This window comes from Salmo trutta, chromosome 1 (genome assembly GCF_901001165.1).
Source record: "Salmo trutta chromosome 1, fSalTru1.1, whole genome shotgun sequence".
Lineage (NCBI taxonomy): Eukaryota > Metazoa > Chordata > Actinopteri > Salmoniformes > Salmonidae > Salmo > Salmo trutta.
In genome coordinates, this window is record NC_042957.1 from 30,202,770 (window position 1) to 30,220,792 (window position 18,023).

General features: G+C 41.6%; 1 protein-coding gene across 12 annotated transcripts in view; it reads left to right on the forward strand.

The window, feature by feature from the left end:
* The window catches only part of epb41l2 (erythrocyte membrane protein band 4.1 like 2), a 90,956-nt gene that overhangs the window by 1,046 nt on the left and 71,887 nt on the right, over positions 1 to 18,023 (forward strand). For 5 of the 12 annotated variants that reach the window (XM_029752540.1, XM_029752594.1, XM_029752585.1 and 2 more), the window contains exon 1: positions 4,208 to 4,349. The exons of 1 other annotated variant lie outside the window; for it this stretch is intronic. The gene's annotated coding sequence lies outside the window, so the exon portion shown is untranslated. Of the gene's footprint in view, positions 1 to 4,205; positions 4,350 to 6,611; positions 6,700 to 18,023 lie in introns of those variants that run through there. 6 more of the 12 variants (XM_029752645.1, XM_029752630.1, XM_029752621.1 and 3 more) reach the window with 5 other exon arrangements.

Consider the following 18,023-nt stretch of genomic DNA (forward strand, 5'->3'; position numbering starts at 1 on the left):
CTTATTATATAGGTCCTGGATGGCAGGAAGCTTGGCTCTAGTGATGTACTGGGCCGTTCGCACTACCCTCTGTAGCGCCTTACGGTCAGATGCCGAGCAGTTGCCATACCAGGCGGTGATGCAACCGGTAAGGATGCTCTCGATGGTGCAGCTGTAGAACCTTTTGAGGATCTGGGGGCCCATGCCAAATCTTTTCAGTCTCCAGAGGGGGGGAAGAGGTTTTGTCGTGCCCTCTTCACAACTGTCATGGTATGTTTGGACCATGATAGTTCGTTGGTGATGTGGTCACCAAGGAACTTGAATCTCTCGACCCGCTCCACTACAGCCCCGTTGATGTTAATGGGGGCCTGTTCGGCCCGCCGTTTCCTGTAGTCCACGATCAGCTCCTTTGTCTTGCTCACATTGAGGGAGAGGTTGTTGTCCTGGCACCACACAGCCAGTTCTCTGACCTCCTCCCATAGGCCGTCTCATCGTTGTCGGTGATCAGGCCTACCACTGTTGTGTCGTCAGCAAACTTAATGATGGTGTTGGAGTCGTGTTTGGCCACGTAGTCATGGGTGAACAGGCAATGTATCAAGAACTGCATATTTGGCTATTTTTCTTTGCATTTGTGTTTTAACCCTATTTGAAATGGACCTTTCAAAAACCTTTTGACCAAAAGATTTTGCTCTTTAAAATGTGATTCTTCAGTCTATTTTATGTGTTATTTGGTTGGCTGAAAATAAGATGTTGGTTTCATCATGGTTTGATGTTTCAGATGTTGGCTTTTTGACATGACCCTATCACATGAGTGTTGTGAGTGACCCTTTAGACCTCTGTAACATATCCTATTATGAGTTACAACTAGAGGTCGACTGATTAATCTGCATGGCCGATTAATTAGGGCCGATTTTCAAGTTTTCATAACAAATCGGTAAATCTACCTTTTTGGATGCCGATTACATTGAAATCCACGAGGAGACTGCGTGGCAGGCTGACCACCTGTTACGTGAGTGCAGCATCAAAAGGACCTTGTGGATGCAAGGAGCCAAGGTAAGTTGCTAGCTAGCATTAAACTTACCTTATAAAAAAACAATCAATCTTCACAATCACTAGTTAACTACACATGGTTGATGATATTACTAGGTTAACTATCTTGTTCTGCATTGCATATAATCAATGCGGTGCCTGTTAATTTATCATCGAATCACAGCCTACTTCAACTTCGCCAAACGGGTAATGATTTAACAAAAGCGCATTCGCAAAAAAAGCACAATCGTTGCACAAATGTACCTAACCATAAACATCAATGCCTTTCTTAAAATCAATACACAAGTGTATTTTTTTTAACCTGCATATGTAGTTAAAAGAAATTAATGTTAGAAGGCAATATTAACTAGGGAAATTGTGTCACTTCTCTTGCGTTCAGTGCAAGCAGAGTCAGGGTATATGCCGCAGTTTGGGCCGCCTGGCTCGTTCCGAACTGTGTGAAGACCATTTCTTCCTAACAAAGACCGTAATTAATTTGCCAGAATTTTACATAATTATGACATAACATTTAAGGTTGTGCAATGCAATGGCAATATCTAGACTTAGGGTTGCCACCCGTTCGATAAAATACTGAACGGTTCTGTATTTCACTGAAAGAATAAACGTTTTGTTTTCGAAATGATAGTTTCCGGATTTGACCATATTAATGACCAAAGGCTTGTTTTATTATAATTAAGTATATGATTTGATATTTGATAGAGCAGTCTGACTGAGCGGTGGTAGGCAGCAGCAGGCTCGTAAGCATGCATTCAAACAGCACTTTACTGCGTTTGCCAGCAGCTCTTAGCAATGCTTGAAGCACAGCGCTGTTAATGACTTCAAGCCTATCAACTCCCGAGATTAGGCTGGCAATACTAAAGTGCCTATAAGAACATCCAATAGTCAAAGGTATATGAAATACAAATGGTAGAGAGAAATAGTCCTATAATAACTACAACCTGAAACTTCTTGACTGGGAATATTGAAGACTCATGTTAAAAGGAATCCCCAGCTTTTATATGTTCTCATGTTCTGAGCAAGGAACTTAAACGTTAGCTTTTTTACATGGCACATATTGCACTTCTACTTTCTTCTCCAACACTTTTTACATTATTTAAACCAAATTGAACATGTTTCATTATTTATGAGACTAAATTGATTTTATGTATTATATTATATTAAATTAAAATAAGTGTTCATTCAGTATTATTGTAATTGTCATTATTACAAATATAAAAATCGGCCAATTAAGCGCCATTTTTTGGTCCTCCAATAATCAGTATCGGTGTTGAAAAATCATAATCGGTCGACCTCATGTTACAACACAGTGGCATTCTTAACTCAATGTACCAGTAAGTAAGTTAGAGGAAAAATCCACTCAAACTATCTTTTGGTATTTTTTTTTTCATGATCATTTTGCATCATCATGATGATGTGGCTGGTGACACTTTGCTTCTCGAAAGTACAATATCTTCAAAACTTGACTGCTGACATGCAAAACATTTTGGGACTGTATCAACCGTGGGCTAATGCATTTTTTGGCGGAGTGGTTTTCCTTTTAATGTTCCCTGTGCAGTAAATATAAGTACTCTAGTATAATCACTAGACTATATATACACACCATATACAAGCTCACACGCACTACATTGACACCCACATTCACATAATCACACACACACAAACACACTTACTCTCATCATATACTGCTGCTACTCTGTTCTTTATTTTACTCTTAATATTATCTATCCTGATGCCTAGTCTCTTTACCCTGCCTTCATGTAGATACTGTACAATATCTACCTCATACCTCTCTCTGCACATTGATCTGGGACTGGTACTCCCTCTATATAGCTCCATTCTTGTATTTTATTTTATTCCTTGTGTTACCATTTTCTTTTTCTACTCTGGGTCGTTGGGAAAGGCTCATAAACAAGCATTTCACCGGTTGTATTCGGCGCATGTGACCAATACAATTTGATTTGCTCACATGTCTACATCAAGGTCAGAAACAAAGACAAGGCCATCGGTCCATTACGCTACAATCATTTAAAAGGCAATCGATGCATTAATAAAGCACACTCAACCTCCTAAACATAAAATGGTATATTGATCCCCAGTGCCCACAACAGAATATCTGCTATGTAATGGATATTTGATGGCAAGTGAAATTGCTAATGGTTGTTGTGCGTTCTGCTACACTACCCTGCAGCAAGGTGGGCCAGTCTTTTGTTTTGCCAAGTAAAGCTGTTGATATGTCATCTGATGCTGCTATTGTTGTTGAACACATGACACTGTTCTTTGATACAAATTCAGTCCATTTTTTTTTTTCATGTTTAGTCTGTCCAGGTCAAAATGATACAGTGTTGTCTCTGCTTCACATTCATTCCTAAAAGGAACTGAAAGGCAACATGTCAACCAAATATCATGGGATCATTACAATATTACATTGAGTGTACCAAACATTAGGAACACCTTCCTTATATTGAGTTGCACTGCCTTTTGTCCTCAGAACAGCCTCAATTTGTCAGGGCATGGACTCTACAAGGTGTCAAGCGTTCTACAGGGATGGCGGTCGATGTTGACTCCAATGCTTCCCGTAGTTGTGTCAAGTTGGCTGGATGTTCTTTGGGTGCCGGACCCTTCTTTATACACACAGGAAACTGTTGAGTGCGAGAAACCCAGCAGCGTTGCAATTCTTGACACTCATACTGGTGCGCCTGGCACTTATTACCATACCCCGTTCAAAAGGACTTCAATCTTTTGTTTTGCCCATTCACCCTCTGAATGGCACATACACAAACCATGTCTCAAGGGTTAAAAATCCTTCTTTAACCCGTCCCCCCCTTCATCTACATTGATTGAAGTGGATTTAACAGGTGACATCAATAAGGGATCATAGCTTTTACCTGGATTCACATGGTCAGTCTATGACTGTAATGGAAAGAGCAGGTGTTCATAATGTTTCTTACAATCAGTAAATGTAAAAACATTGCAATTACAATACATTTTCTGTAGTGGGAGCCACTTCCACGCCAAACTCTTAATACACGTACAAATTGTAGGCCGCCAATAGAAAAACGACTACATTTACAGACTGGTAGAGGAACCAATCACAATGCATTCTAGGATACTTGTAAAATGACTAAGCCAATGAAATTTGAGGCACCTGTTTTTTCCTTTTTACGGGGCGGAGCTAGTGTGATCGACTGAGTTACCTTTTCTCCCAGACAGATTTTTACTTTTGGTCTGGGAATTTCAATTTTAGAATTTAGGTTGACCAGAGCATATTTTTACGAGGCCACGTTCTGAAAGTTTTTCTAATCTCATCTGAACTGCACCAGGTAAGTTGATTAGCCATGGTGCAACCTAATTGGTAGTCAGTGATAAAAGTGAGGTAAACATAAGTACTTGTAAAATGTTAACATCTGTAAAAAAAACAACATGTTTTTCACTTAGTAGGCTAGCAAGCCAGGCAGCTAAATTCAATTTCCGTGGTCAGTATTGGAGAATCTCCATCTGTTCCTTGCCCACGTTGTTTAAGAGGTACTGGGCATGGCATGTTTGTGTTCAACACTTATCGTTACCTATGACTGGTTCTCAAGTGGGACCCAACCTTTTACTACATGACAGCTGGTTTGCACTCTTTGTGAAACATGCATGCCTTATATAAGCAAGTGGTAGCTAGTTAATCCTCAATCGTTTTATATAACCATGGTCTACATGGTTACCTTCTGTTGGAACCTCTTCTTTTACCTCAGAGGTTGGAACTGGAAGCTCCTTTGAGTTTGGGTACTTGGCTAGAAGCTCCTGCAAGTTTGTCCAGCTAACGAAAGTTGTCGACTAAATGATGCATTTCAGGATGTGCCCAGCTACTGTTTACTTGTTTGCCTGGGTAAATACTATAGCTCGCAGACAACACTAACAGCAGATACTGCACTGGTTACGTCTAGGATTTATGAGATGGCTAGCTACGCAATTGAGAATTGTCTAGTAACGTTACCTGCAATCGTAAAAAGTTTACATTGACATAGGCTTACCGTAATGAATAAACACGTCAGCTATGTATCCGTTGGCTTTCTTTACTGTAACTCAAATCCTTTGATAATGCTTTCAAAAGGAATCATGCTTGCAGACATTGCACGTGCAGTTACCGCCAGTGTATGTTTTGATTTCACGCGCAAAGCAGAAAGCTAGCTAGCTGATAAACGCTAGCGACACTTTTCTTTTAAATAATGGACTATCTTGCTAAAGATGTGGGATGGATGTTCACTTAAATCAAGCACGTCATTACAATGAATGAATGTGATGGTTTTGTAACGTAAGATCATAAATCTGGAACGTGGTTTGAGCATTTCGTATTCTTTACGTAATTCCGAGAGACTCCATTTAGTATGAATACGTATGTTACGTTTCATATGGAATGTATTCATTTGTGGATGTCCGTCATACATTTTGCATGATATATTACGAATTACAATTTGTTGTGGCTAACGTTAGCTAGCTCCAGGACAGCGTTCCCCAACACGGTCAGCCTTTTTTGTTTGTTGCTATAACACTACACATCTGATTCAAATTATCAAAGCTTGATTATTTGAATCAGCTGTGTTGTGCTAGGGCAAACACCAAAACATGCACCCATTGGGGTGCCGAGGACAGAGTTTGGGAAACCATGGTTACGGTTTTGATTTGAGTTATGTTAGAGCAGGGGTGTCAAACTAATTTCCATGGAGGGCTTAGTGTCTGCTTTTTTTTGTTTTTCATTTCAATTAAGATCTAGACAACCAGGTGAGGGGAGTTCCTCAGTAATCAGTTATCTTAATTAATCAATCCCGATAGATCACCCATCAACCCCGACCAACCACCCACCTTTTTGCCTTAAGTAACCTTTCTTGTGTAACCATACCAAATGTAAGATATCATACTAATTTGAGTGTCCAGGATTTACATTTCCTATGCTACATCTAGTCTGAGACCAGTCTGCAAAGCTCAGTATTTCTCTCTCCGTGTAGCATCTGTGTGACACTTCCAACCAAATCCATGTAGACGAATGACAGATGGCTTGCCTTGAGCTCAAGGACACGCCTCACTTGTAGACACCCAAATGGCAGGACAAGCTGCATTGGAAGAAAGCCATGTGTAATTAAAACCTCACCCAAACCGTAACTATAGACCTTTTTTAACAGCTTTTTAAGTAGGAGCGGAAGTGAACCCTGGAACCCCAAGTAACTTCTGGTGCATTTGTAAACAACAGCTGTTCTGTCGCGGCTGTAAACCACTAGCTAAACTAGCTAACTTAGTGTAACTAATGTGAAGTTGGCTAGCTGGTGATATTTAATTCACTGGCTATACAGTATGTTAAGTTGGCTAGCTACCTAACGTTACGTTAGCAGCTCATTTGAGTTAGCCTGCACACAAACTTACTGTAGCACGCAACCTAGCTAATAATACTTTTTTTTTTCATAATAAAAAAAAAGTTTACTGAATTGAATAGGTTCTCCCCCTGTCTCCATTTTCTGGAGGCAGGGGGAGAACAGCTGTTGTAATTATCTATCTTTCTGATGGATCCCGAGTGGCGCAGCGGTCTAAAGCGCTGCATCTCAGTGCAAGAGTTGTCACTGGTTCGAATCCAGACTGCATCACTGGACATGATTGGGAGTCCCATAGAGCAGCGTCGTCCAGCGTTTGGCCGAGGTAGGTCATCATTTTGAATAAAGAATTTGTTCTTGACTGACTTCCCTAGTTAAATAAAGGTTAAATTAGAATGTTTATGTTTTTGAGAGTAGCAAAACGCAGTCAGCCATGTGGACTTTGCCCGTTTGCAGGAGTAGAGTGTTGAAGGGTGCTCTATAATGCCAGCAGGCATTAGGCCTAAACATCTTTTAGAATAAGTTAATAATATACAGTACTAGTCAAAAGTTTAGACACACCTACTCATTCCAGGGTTTTTCTTTATTTTTACTATTTTCTACATTGGAGAATAGTAGTGGAGACATCAATACTATGAAATAACACATGGAATCATGTAGTAACCAAAAAAGTGTTAAAACAAATCCAAATATATTCTCTCAACCAACTTCATGAGGTAGTCACCTGGAATGCATTTCAATTAACAGGTGTGCCTTGTTAAAAGTTAATTTGCAGAATTTCTTTCCTTAATGTGTTTGAGCCAATCAGTTGTGTTGTGACAAGGTAGGGGTGGTATACAGAAGATAGCCCTATTTGGTAGAAGACCAAGTCCATATAATGGCAAGAACAGCTCAAATAAGCAAAGAGAAACGACAGTCCATTACTTTAAGACGTGAAGGTCAGTCCAACCGGAATATTTCAAGAACTTTGAAAGTTTCTTAAAGTGCAGTCGCTAAATCCATCAAGCACTATGATGAAAGGAAGACCCAGAGTTACCTCTGCTGCAGAGGATAAGTTCAATAGAATAACTGCACCTCAGATTACAGACTAAATAAATGCTTCACAGAGTTCAAGTAACAGACGCATCTCAACGTCAACTGTTCAGAGGAGACCGTGTGAATCAGGCCTTAATGGTCAAATTGCTGCAAAGAAACTACTACTAAAGGACACCAATAAGAATCTGTCCTTTGGTCCGATGACTCCAAATTGTAGATTGTTGGTTCCAACCGCCATGTCTTTGTGAGACGCAGAGTGGGTGAACGGATGATCTCTGCATGTGTGGTTCTAACTGTGAAGCATGGAGGTGTGATGATGTGGGGGGTGCTTTGCTGGTGCCACTGTCTGATTTATTTAGAATTCAAGGCACACTTAACCAGCACGGCTATCACAGCATTCCCATCTGGTTTGTGCTTAGTGGGACTCATTTGTTTTTCAACAGGACAATGACCCAACACACCTCCAGGCTGTGTAAGGGCTATTTGACCAAGAAGAAGAGTGATGGAGTGTTGCATCAGATGACCTGGCCTCTACAATCACCCAACCTCAACCCAATTGAGATGGTTTGGGATGAGTCGGACAGCAGAGTGAAGGAAAAGCAGCCAACAAGTGCTCAGCATATGTGGGAACTCCTTCAAGACTGTTGAAAAAGCATTCCTCATGAAGCTGGTTGGGAGAATGCCAAGAGTGTGCAACGCTGTCATCAGGCAAAGGGTGGCTACTTTGAAGAATCTCAAATATAACATATATGTTGACTTGTTTAAAACATTTTGGGTTACTACATGATTCCATATGTTTTTTCATAGTTTTGATGTCTTCAGTATTATTCTACATTATAGTAAAAATAAAGAAAACCATTGAATGAGTAGGTGTCCAAACTTTTGACTAGTACTGTACATCTGAGGTATTTATCATCAACCATTTGTTAATAAGTCATGCTTCATTACTCATCAATAGTTCTGCCTGCAAATCACTTGCAAGTTCACTTGTTAAGAGGATGAAAGTGAATACAGTGCCTCATTATGGCTTGTCAGATGTCCTAATGAGACATTTGGGGGGTTGATTATCTCCTAATTAGACAGTGGCTAGCATGACAGTACATGGAACAGTGAGTTATTGTTTGAAGCTGCTTGATGGTGCCCTGTCACAGAGTTCAGTAGGTTTTCTCGTTACTTGAGTTTTTGCAGCTTGGTAAACGACTGTCCAAAATGTTTTGCATTAGCCTATTGGTAGAAGGATAATATATTTTACTAGAAGTTCAAGAGCTATGGTACTCTTATTGATGTTAAACCTTTCGATGGGAAATTACAGTGCAACCTATCCTGGGGTTTGTTTCTGATACTTTTGGGCCATGCCTGATAAAATGTAGGGGTAGGACTTCTCAAGCAGGCTATCTGGTGCTCTGCTTGTTGCGCAGTGCTATTATGTACCCCCTGGCCTATTCTTATGCAGCCTTAAGATTTCTTTCTTGGACACGTCTCTGAGCACATGCAGCACTACGTTTGTGGTTCATGGAAAGTTGAACTGGAATCACGCTGTAAGGGATTTTGCCTAGACTTTGGTTTAGGGTTAATCCATGGTTCATGTTCCATTAGCTTCAGGGGTTGAGTAGACTGAAGACGAAAGATCTGGTTGAGAAACATCTCAGTTGTACGGGAGGGTGAGTGGGAAAAGCTGCAGCATAGGGTACTCATTAGCCTACTTCAGGCAACGGCTAATTTTATCTCTTTAGAGTTACAAGATAGTATGAGGTCAGGTGACACGTGTCCCCTTTCCTTGATTCAGTACCTAAGGATGCCTAGAAACTTGTTAACTCTTATCTTGTTTCCATGGTGGCTGGACTCAATCTAAGCTAAATGTAGCATTCAGCTTGGCCCTGTGTACTCAAAGAACCCTGTTGAAAAGGTTTCAACTTGACTTTCTCAATATATAAAAAAAGTATATATAAACTGCTGTAAATTGGCACCACTGACAGCTGTTAGAACAACTGATATGCCAATTCTTAATTGTTGCAAAAGAGGAAGAAATGCCAGAGCTCTGAAATGTCAACCTTGTTCTTTCGCTACAGGTAAGTACCTCAGATTGTGATTGGACAAAGGTGAGGTGGGGATTTATTCCTGTTTGAACATTGTTGGAACAGACCACTCTCCATGACGCTCGGTCTCCAAATTCTGGGTGTGCACTGTGAGAGTGATTGCTTAACCATTCGGAAGGGTTATGGGAACATCCCGCTTTTAGAGTCCTGTGTTCCTGACATCCTGCCATGGCCACTGTTTTTCCACAGGGATTGTCACAATGGTTTAGGCTCCTATGGAATGGCTCAACAAATAAAACTTACAAGCCTCTGGAACAACAACTCTGTTGCTTCTCAGACAGTTTCATATCAAGCATTTTTCAAAGATGACCTTTACAATCCAACACAAGGCTTTTGATTCAGTTGACTTCAAAGCTCTACACAATTCTCCCAACCAAAATTGTTTGCAACATGCTTCATTCATTGGTAGAGCTAAACAAAACTCAACTGTGATCAGAAATGACTTGCTCAAGTAGTAGGCCACCATGTCTCTATATACAGTGCATTCGGAAAGTATTCAGACTCCTTGACTTTTTCCACATTTTATTAATTTAGTCTCATTCTAAAACAAATTAAATACCTTTTTCCGCTTATTAATCTACATACACTATCCCATAATGACAAAGTGACAATTTACATATTAAATGACAATTTACATATGTATTCAGACCCTTTGCTATGAGACTCAAAATTGAGCTTAGGTGATTCCTGTTCCATTGATCATCCTTGATGTTTCTACAACTTGATTGGAGTCTACCTGTGGTAAATTCAATTGATTTGGAAAAGCACACACCTGTCTATGTAAGGTCCCACAGTTGACAGTGCGTGTCAGAGCAAAAACCAAGTCATGAGGTCGAAAGAATTGTCCGTAGTGCTCCGAGACAGAATTGTGTTGAGGCACAGATCTGGGGATAGGTACTCAAGAAATGTCTGCAGAATTGAAGGCCTCCATCATTCTTATATGGAATAAGACTCTTCCTACAGCTGGCCGCCCGGCCAAACTGGGCAGTCAGTGGAGAAGGTCCCTGGTCAGAGAGGTGACCAAGAACCTGATGGTTACTCTGACAGTGCTCAAGAGTTCCTCTGTGGAGATGGTAGAATCTTCCAGAAGGACAACAGTCTCTGCAGCACTCCACAAATCAGGCCTTTATGGTAGAGTGGCCAGACGGAAGCTACTCCTCAGTTAAAGGTAAATGACAGCCCACTTGGAGTTTGCCAACAGGAATCTAAAGACTGACTATAAGAAACAAGATTGAACTCTTTGGCCTGAATGCAAAGCGTCACGTCTGGAGGAAACCTGGCACCATCCCTATGGTGAAGCATGGTGGTGGCAGCATCGTGCTGTGAGATGTTTTCAGCGGCAGGGAATCGGAGACTAGTCAGGATCGAGGGAAAGCTGACGGAGCAAAGTACAGAAAGACCCTTGATGAAAACCTGCTCCAGAGCGATCAGGACCTCCGACTGGGGCGATGGTTCCCCTTCCAAACAGAACAGCGACCCTAAGTATACAGCTAAGACAACACAGGAGTGGTTTCGGGACAATTCTCTGAATGAGTGCCACAGCCCAGACTTGAACCCGATCGAACATCTCTGGAGAGACCTGAAAATAGCTGTGCAGGGACGCTCCCCATCCAACCTGACAGAGCTTGAGAGGATCTGCAGAGAAGGATGGAGTACGAAGATGCAGCTTTTGATTACCGACAGATTCTTACTCAGTTTGCCTGGTGGCCGACTTGCCTAAACTGTGCCCCTCCCCTCTCTCTCTGTCCTTCGGTAGCTTGCTATGAAAGAGAGTTTGTGTTCTCGGAATTATGGCAACTAATCAGTCTTTAGTACAAAAATGCTGAATCTTAGGAGTCGAATCCTAGCAGAATCAAATCTTGACACTCAGAAATGGGAGTTGACACCAGGAATAAATGTGCAAGGAGTTGAGGAATCAATTATTTGAGTTGATTCTCCACCACTACATCACTGTCGTTAACACTTGGAAAAGTTACAGAGAAAGGCAAGTGACAGCAGTATGGGAGTACTTTGAGAAGTTACACTGAACAAAAATATATAAATCCAACATGCAACAATTTCAAAGACTTTACTGAGTTAGTTCATATAAGGAAATCAGTCAATTGAAATAACTTCATTCGGCCCTAATCTATGGATTTCACATGACTGGGAATACAGATATGCATCTGTTGGTCACAGATACCATTTTTAAAAAACAAACAGGCATGGATCAGAAAACCGTCAGTATCTAGTGTGACCACCATTTGACCTTATGCAGCGCGACGCATCTCCTTCACACAGAGTTGATCAGGCTGTTGATTGTGGCCTGCGGAATGTTGTCCCACTCCTCCTCGATGGCTGTGCCAAGTTGCTGGATATTGGCGAGAACTGGAACATGCTGTCTTGTACGTTGATCTAGAGCATCCCGTGTATTATCATGCTGAAACATGAAGTGCTGACGGAGGATGAATGGCCCGTCAATGGGCATCAGGATCTCGTCACGGTATCTCTGTGCATTCAAATTGCCATCGGTAAAATGCAATTGTGTTCGCTGTCCTTATCTTATGCTTGGCCATACCATAACCCCACCCCACTGCCACCATGGGGCACTCTGTTCACAACATTAATATCAGCAAACCGCTTGCCCACAAAACTCCATACACTCATTAGGCCATCTGCCCGGTACTGTTGAAACCGGGATTAATCCATGAAGAGCACACTTCTCCAGCATGCCAGTGGCCATTGAAGGTGAGCGTTTGCCCACTGAAGTCGGTTACGACGCCGAACTGCAGTCCGGTCAAGACCCTGGGGAGGACGAAGAGCATGCAGATGAGCTTCCCTGAGGTGGTTTCTGACAGTTTGTGCAGAAATTCTTCAGTTGTGCAAATAGTTTCATCAGCTGGCTGGTTTCACCTGGATGTGGAGGTCCTGGGCTGGCGTGGTTACACGCGTTTGTGAGGCTGGTTGGACATACTACCAAACTCTCTAAAACTAAGTTTGAGGCGGCTTATGGTAGAAAAATTAACACAATGATCTACATTCCTGCAGTCAGCATGCCAATTGTACGCTCCCTCAACTTCTGTGGAATTGAGACATATATGGCGTTGTGTGACTGCACATTTTTAGAATGGGCTTTTTATTGTCCCTAGCACAAGGTGCACCTGTGTAATGATCATACTGTTTAATCAGATTCTTGATAATCCACCCACCTGAAATGTGTGGCATATCTTGGCAAAGGACATGCTCAGCAACAGGGATGTAAACAAATTTGTTTAAAAAAATGAGCGATTTAGCTTTTTGTGCGTATGGAACATTTCTGGGATCTTTTATTTAAGCTCATGAAACATGTTACCACCACTAAATGTACCGTTTTTATATTTTTGTTCAATGTAAATGAGAAGGAAATTCAAATTTTGAGCTGGAATTGAGGTACAGTAATGGTAGTACAGTGTCTAATGTGAATGAATAAAACGTCAACAATTGAATAAGATATAACAGTACATTTGTAATGCTGCAACACAACATTGCACAATTTGTTTTATCAAGGCAAGTGCTTCAATACTGAGTTCTACTAAGTGTTAAATTAGAAATGAAAAAAAGTAATGCAAGAATCTAGGCAACAATGCAGCAACCTTCTCTGTTTCCAGCTGGCTGAGGATGTTTGTGACTGCCTGGCATGATGACTTTTCAGCAAACGTTTATTTTCAGCAAACTTAATGTGTAAATATTTGCATGAACATAAGATTCAATAACTGAGACATAAACTGAACAAGTTCCACAGACATGTGACTAACAGAAAAAATGTGTCCCTGAACAAAGAGGGGGTCAAAATCAAAAGTAAGTCAGTATCTGGTGTGGCCACCAGCTGCGTTAGGTACTGCAGTGCATCTCCTCATGGACTGCACCAGATTTGCCAGTTCTTGCTGTGAGATGTTACCCCACTCTTCCACCAAGGCACCTGCAAGTTCCCGGACATTTCTGGGGGGAATGGTCCTAGCCCTCACCCTCCGATCCAACAGGTCCCAGACGTGCTCAATGGGATTGAGATCCGGGCTCTTCGCTGGCCATGGCAGAACACTGACATTCCTGTCTTGCAGGAAATCACGCACAGAACGAGCAGTATATCTGGTGGCATTGTCATACTGGAGTGTCATGTCAAGAGGAGCCTGCAGGAAGGGTACCACATGAGGGAGGAGGATGTCTTCCCTGTAACGCACAGTGTTACTAATTTCTTTGACGATAAACGCGAATCCGACCATCATGTGCAGGTGTTGTTACATGTGGTCTGCCACTGCGAGGACAATCAGCTGTCCATCCTGTCTCCCTGTAGAGCTGTCTTAGGCGTCTCATAGTACGGACTTTGCAATTTATTGCCATAGCCACATCTGCAGTCCTCATGCCTCCTTGCAGCATGCCTAAGGCAAGTTTACACAGATGAGCAGGACCCTGGGCATCTTTCTTTTGGTGTTTTTCAGAGTCAGTAGAAAGGCCTCTCTAGTGTCCTAAGTTTTCATAACTGTGACCTTAATTGCCTACCGTCTGTAAGCTGTTTGTCAATGACTGTTCCACAGGTGCATGTTCATTAATTGTTTATGGTTCATTGAACAAGCATGGGAAACCCTTTACAATGAAGATCTGGGAAGTTATTTGGATTTTGTCACGAACCAGTTCGAAGTTCGTAACAAAAAGGGAGACAACATTGAGTTAAGGAATAACAAAATATATTTATTAACTGAAGTAAACTAAATACAATTAACAATTGTGTGTGTGTGTGTAGTCAATAATCAGTAGTGTAAGTGAGTGGTTGCGTGCATAAATATGATAATGAGGGGTGTTAAAGTGCCAAAGCAAACAAATTAAACGGCCACAACCAAAATCTATCAGTGTGTCTGCATGGAGAGTGTCTCCTCAATGAATGGAGGTGTATTTATCCCGGGACACACCCGGGCCCAGGTGTGTCCCATGTTGCTGACGACCCTCCCAGCTCCGCCCACCGACAAAGATAAAGACTACGGCAGACAGAGTGGGAGGGTCGTCACAATTTTACTAATTATCTTTGGAAAAACAGGGTCCTGAAAAAGGGCCGTTTCTTTTTTTTCTTTTTTTTTTTGTAGCGCTGCCAGGTCTCACCCACCAGATTGATGACATGGCAGAGACAGGTTACATGGACACTGTTGGGCATCACTCCTTTCAGAACCACCTTGTATGCCTTCAGACAGTAGGATACATTATCTGTGACCACTGCCCAGGTATCATTCAGGTTCAGATCGTTGCTGTGGAGGGAGGCTAGTATAGTTTGGGAAAACAGTGAGTAGTTGCTGTCCATGAAAATGACATCCACCAGAAAGTACTGGTTTTCAACACCTGCAATGAAAGCTAAGGAAAAACTTTTAATTCTGTTTTAACCTAAAATAATATTGTGACAAATTAAGTGTTATTTAAATTTCAAGTGTAAACAATATAGATACAGCGATAGTTAGCTAGATGGAGAGAGACAGCTGCTGCTGACATTATGCATCACTGTATTTCACCACGATAGCTCATCTTTTGGAATATCACAATTTGCATGTGGACAATTCACGTTGTAGAATGTAAATGTAGGCTATTGCAATGGTATATTATTAGGCTGTTAACTCACCAATGATAATGTTTAGAACGCTGCAATCCTTTGCATCTGTCTTGCCAGCAACCACTGCAAACTTCTTCCCATGGATCTTCTGTAGAATGGCAGTCATATGTTGGTCGAACACACGGGGCAGGTGAGTTTGACGGATGTCAGACTCGGCATGCACACAGCCACTAAGTCCTGAATACATTTTCGTCTTGAATCTGCTGATGCGCTTGCACTAGTAATGGTTGTTTTGAAGAGGCTCTGGCTAACACTGCTTTTGCTTGTTCCCCCCTCTCAAAACACCCCAATCGAATACGGAATTATTTCTCTAGGCCTACTTGTCTGTAATTTTACAGTCATGAAATAGTTTTGGTTATTACAATAATTAGGGCTACTTTTTGATTTTTTTTAAATCAATTTCAGCCAAATTATGGAAAATTCTTGCTTATTCCACGTTTTACAGTTGATTCCATTTTTATTACCAAATTCCGCTTTTCTGTCCATGTTTCCCGCATCGCGGAAATCATAGGGCCCTACCATAGGGGATCTTTCAATGTTCTGTCTAGAAGCACAAGGAGCTGTTTGATGTACTACATAGAATGGTAAAATGGGTAAACATTAGTTTAGTGAAATGCAGCTTAATTACACAACTAGTGAAGTCAGAGGCACGGTTGTTCTTCACCCCCTGTACTCTTTTGAAGCCCCCCTCTGTACATACGCTACAGGCAGTGTTCCCTCCATTTATTTCGTCACTGAGCAAATTTCAGGTCTGCTGAACGCAAACTTGAACTTTGAAAATTCTGTGCAACTTCCCGCGCTCGTTTACTGTGAACATGGATGCTGTACATGTTTTAAGTGGTCAAGTAGGCTACTGTGGCTATTTTTTTTATCATAATGTACCAAATAAAATGCATCATTATTCCCATACCATTTATTACAGAGAATTAGACCAATTATGCAACCCTCTGCCTATTGGCTACTTAGCTTATTCAAGCCCGTCTCAAAATACAACACTGCCTCTAAGACAAAAAAAAACTCTTTACCTGACTCTTTTCAAGGATGTGCACACATTTTTTATGTTCTTGTAGGAAGCAGTCACACCCCCATTGCTGACTACAAATGATCTATAACTCGGCTAATAACTCACAAACTAGCAAAGGATATGAACAAATGTGCACACGTTGCTACATGTAGCTCTCGCTTTGATCTCAAAACAAACGCATCTAATCACAACCGCTCATGCTGTAAAAACAGTCCAGTTCAAAGTGAATGGCATAGATCCATACATGGCAATGGTCTATTTGCATATAGGCCTACTGCAGCCTGAGTCATGCCTGTCAATTCAATAGAATCCTACTCCGATACGCTCTGCATACAACAAAATCTCTTGCGTAGTTCATTTTGTATACGAAGTCGTGCATAGTACGTTTTTTGTTTCGGTATGTTGCATTGAAAGTGGCTAATATTGCGTTGATTAGATCGCAATTCCCACAGTTGATAGTGCTAACTAATGGGGAAAACACTAGAAAGTTGAGTGAAGTCCAATCTTGTGATTCTCTGTGCAGAAGTCCCAAGGAGCTGCACGCCCGCGTGCAACTAAGAGGGAACATTGGCTACAGGTATCTCTAGCTTTGCTTGCTTCTCTGCTGTTCTAGCCTAAATATCAGTGTCTCTTGCAGGATGGTGGAGCGGTGATAACACCCCAAGCTGTATAAACAAGATGTTTAGGCAGTGCAGCCCCTCATTTCTGGTTACTGGGGCAGCAGGACTGGAAAATCAAGAATGCCCTGTGTCGCTTCCACTTTTCCATCAGGAAAATGTTTGCACCACTGATTTCCACCTCTGTAGGATGATGCCAGTGATAACCTCAAACCGTTGGTCCTTCCAAGGGTCCTCTCTGGTTGCCTGAAAAGTGCCTGACCCCACCGTGGAATACTAATTGGAGTGGTGTTCACAGCCCCTTGTTGTTTCCTCTAACACTACAAACTGAGGGATCCTCAAGGTCTTTAATCTACTATTAGGAGATTGCTTTAGTAAACCGAGGAGGCTATACCCCCTAATCATCTCTTTTGGACAGCTCTTGTTCTCAGTCGCAGCTAAAAAGAAATGGAAGGAAGTGCTTGACTGCTCTCATTACCCAAGGGATTGAGCTGAATAGATTTTTCTAAGGAGCTTGATTAAGCTGCTGAAGGATTTTTGTTTGTGTTGTTTGGAGATGTGAGCTTGCATGTCAAAAGATAAAGCTTAGATTTTTCTTCAAGGTAAACACAGCTTTGACTTCCCTTAAGCCATTGTTGGCGCTGTTTTGAGCTGATCAAATAATCAACGTAAATCACACCGTAATGGAGGAGGTTCTTTGTAAAATTCATAGTTCTTATTTCCATACCCTTTAGTGAGACAAAAAGGCCCTTGTTCATGCTGGAGAGGGTGAGATAAAGGGATGGGATTAGCAGAGGAGACAGAGGAAATGGCCTGAATGGGAAGGATGGAGTGTGTCACCACGTCAGACTTCCTGTTACCATGCTCTGCGGGTGCAAAGGTCACAGGGCTGTTTGGGGCCGCTTGCAGGAGGTGCAGACGGCTCCTTCTCTGGAAAATTAACATGGCCCCTAACTTTCACCATGTCAGAGCTGGCCTGGCAGAACAGGATGCTGCACTTCTGCTGTTCTCTCCGCTCACATGCAGTCACACACTTTATCTAATGAGTCTTACGCGTTATTTTTATTTTTTACTACACTATATTCATAAGATTAGCCAAGTGGCTACGCTGGTTCTGGACCTGTGTTTGTCATAAGCATAATTGCCTCGTTAAATAAAGGTTAAATGTATAAAATACAAATTTGGGAAAACTTTGCCACAGATGGAAACCAGTATATTTGACTAAACCATCTATTGTTATTAGGGATGCACCGAGATGACGTTTTTGGC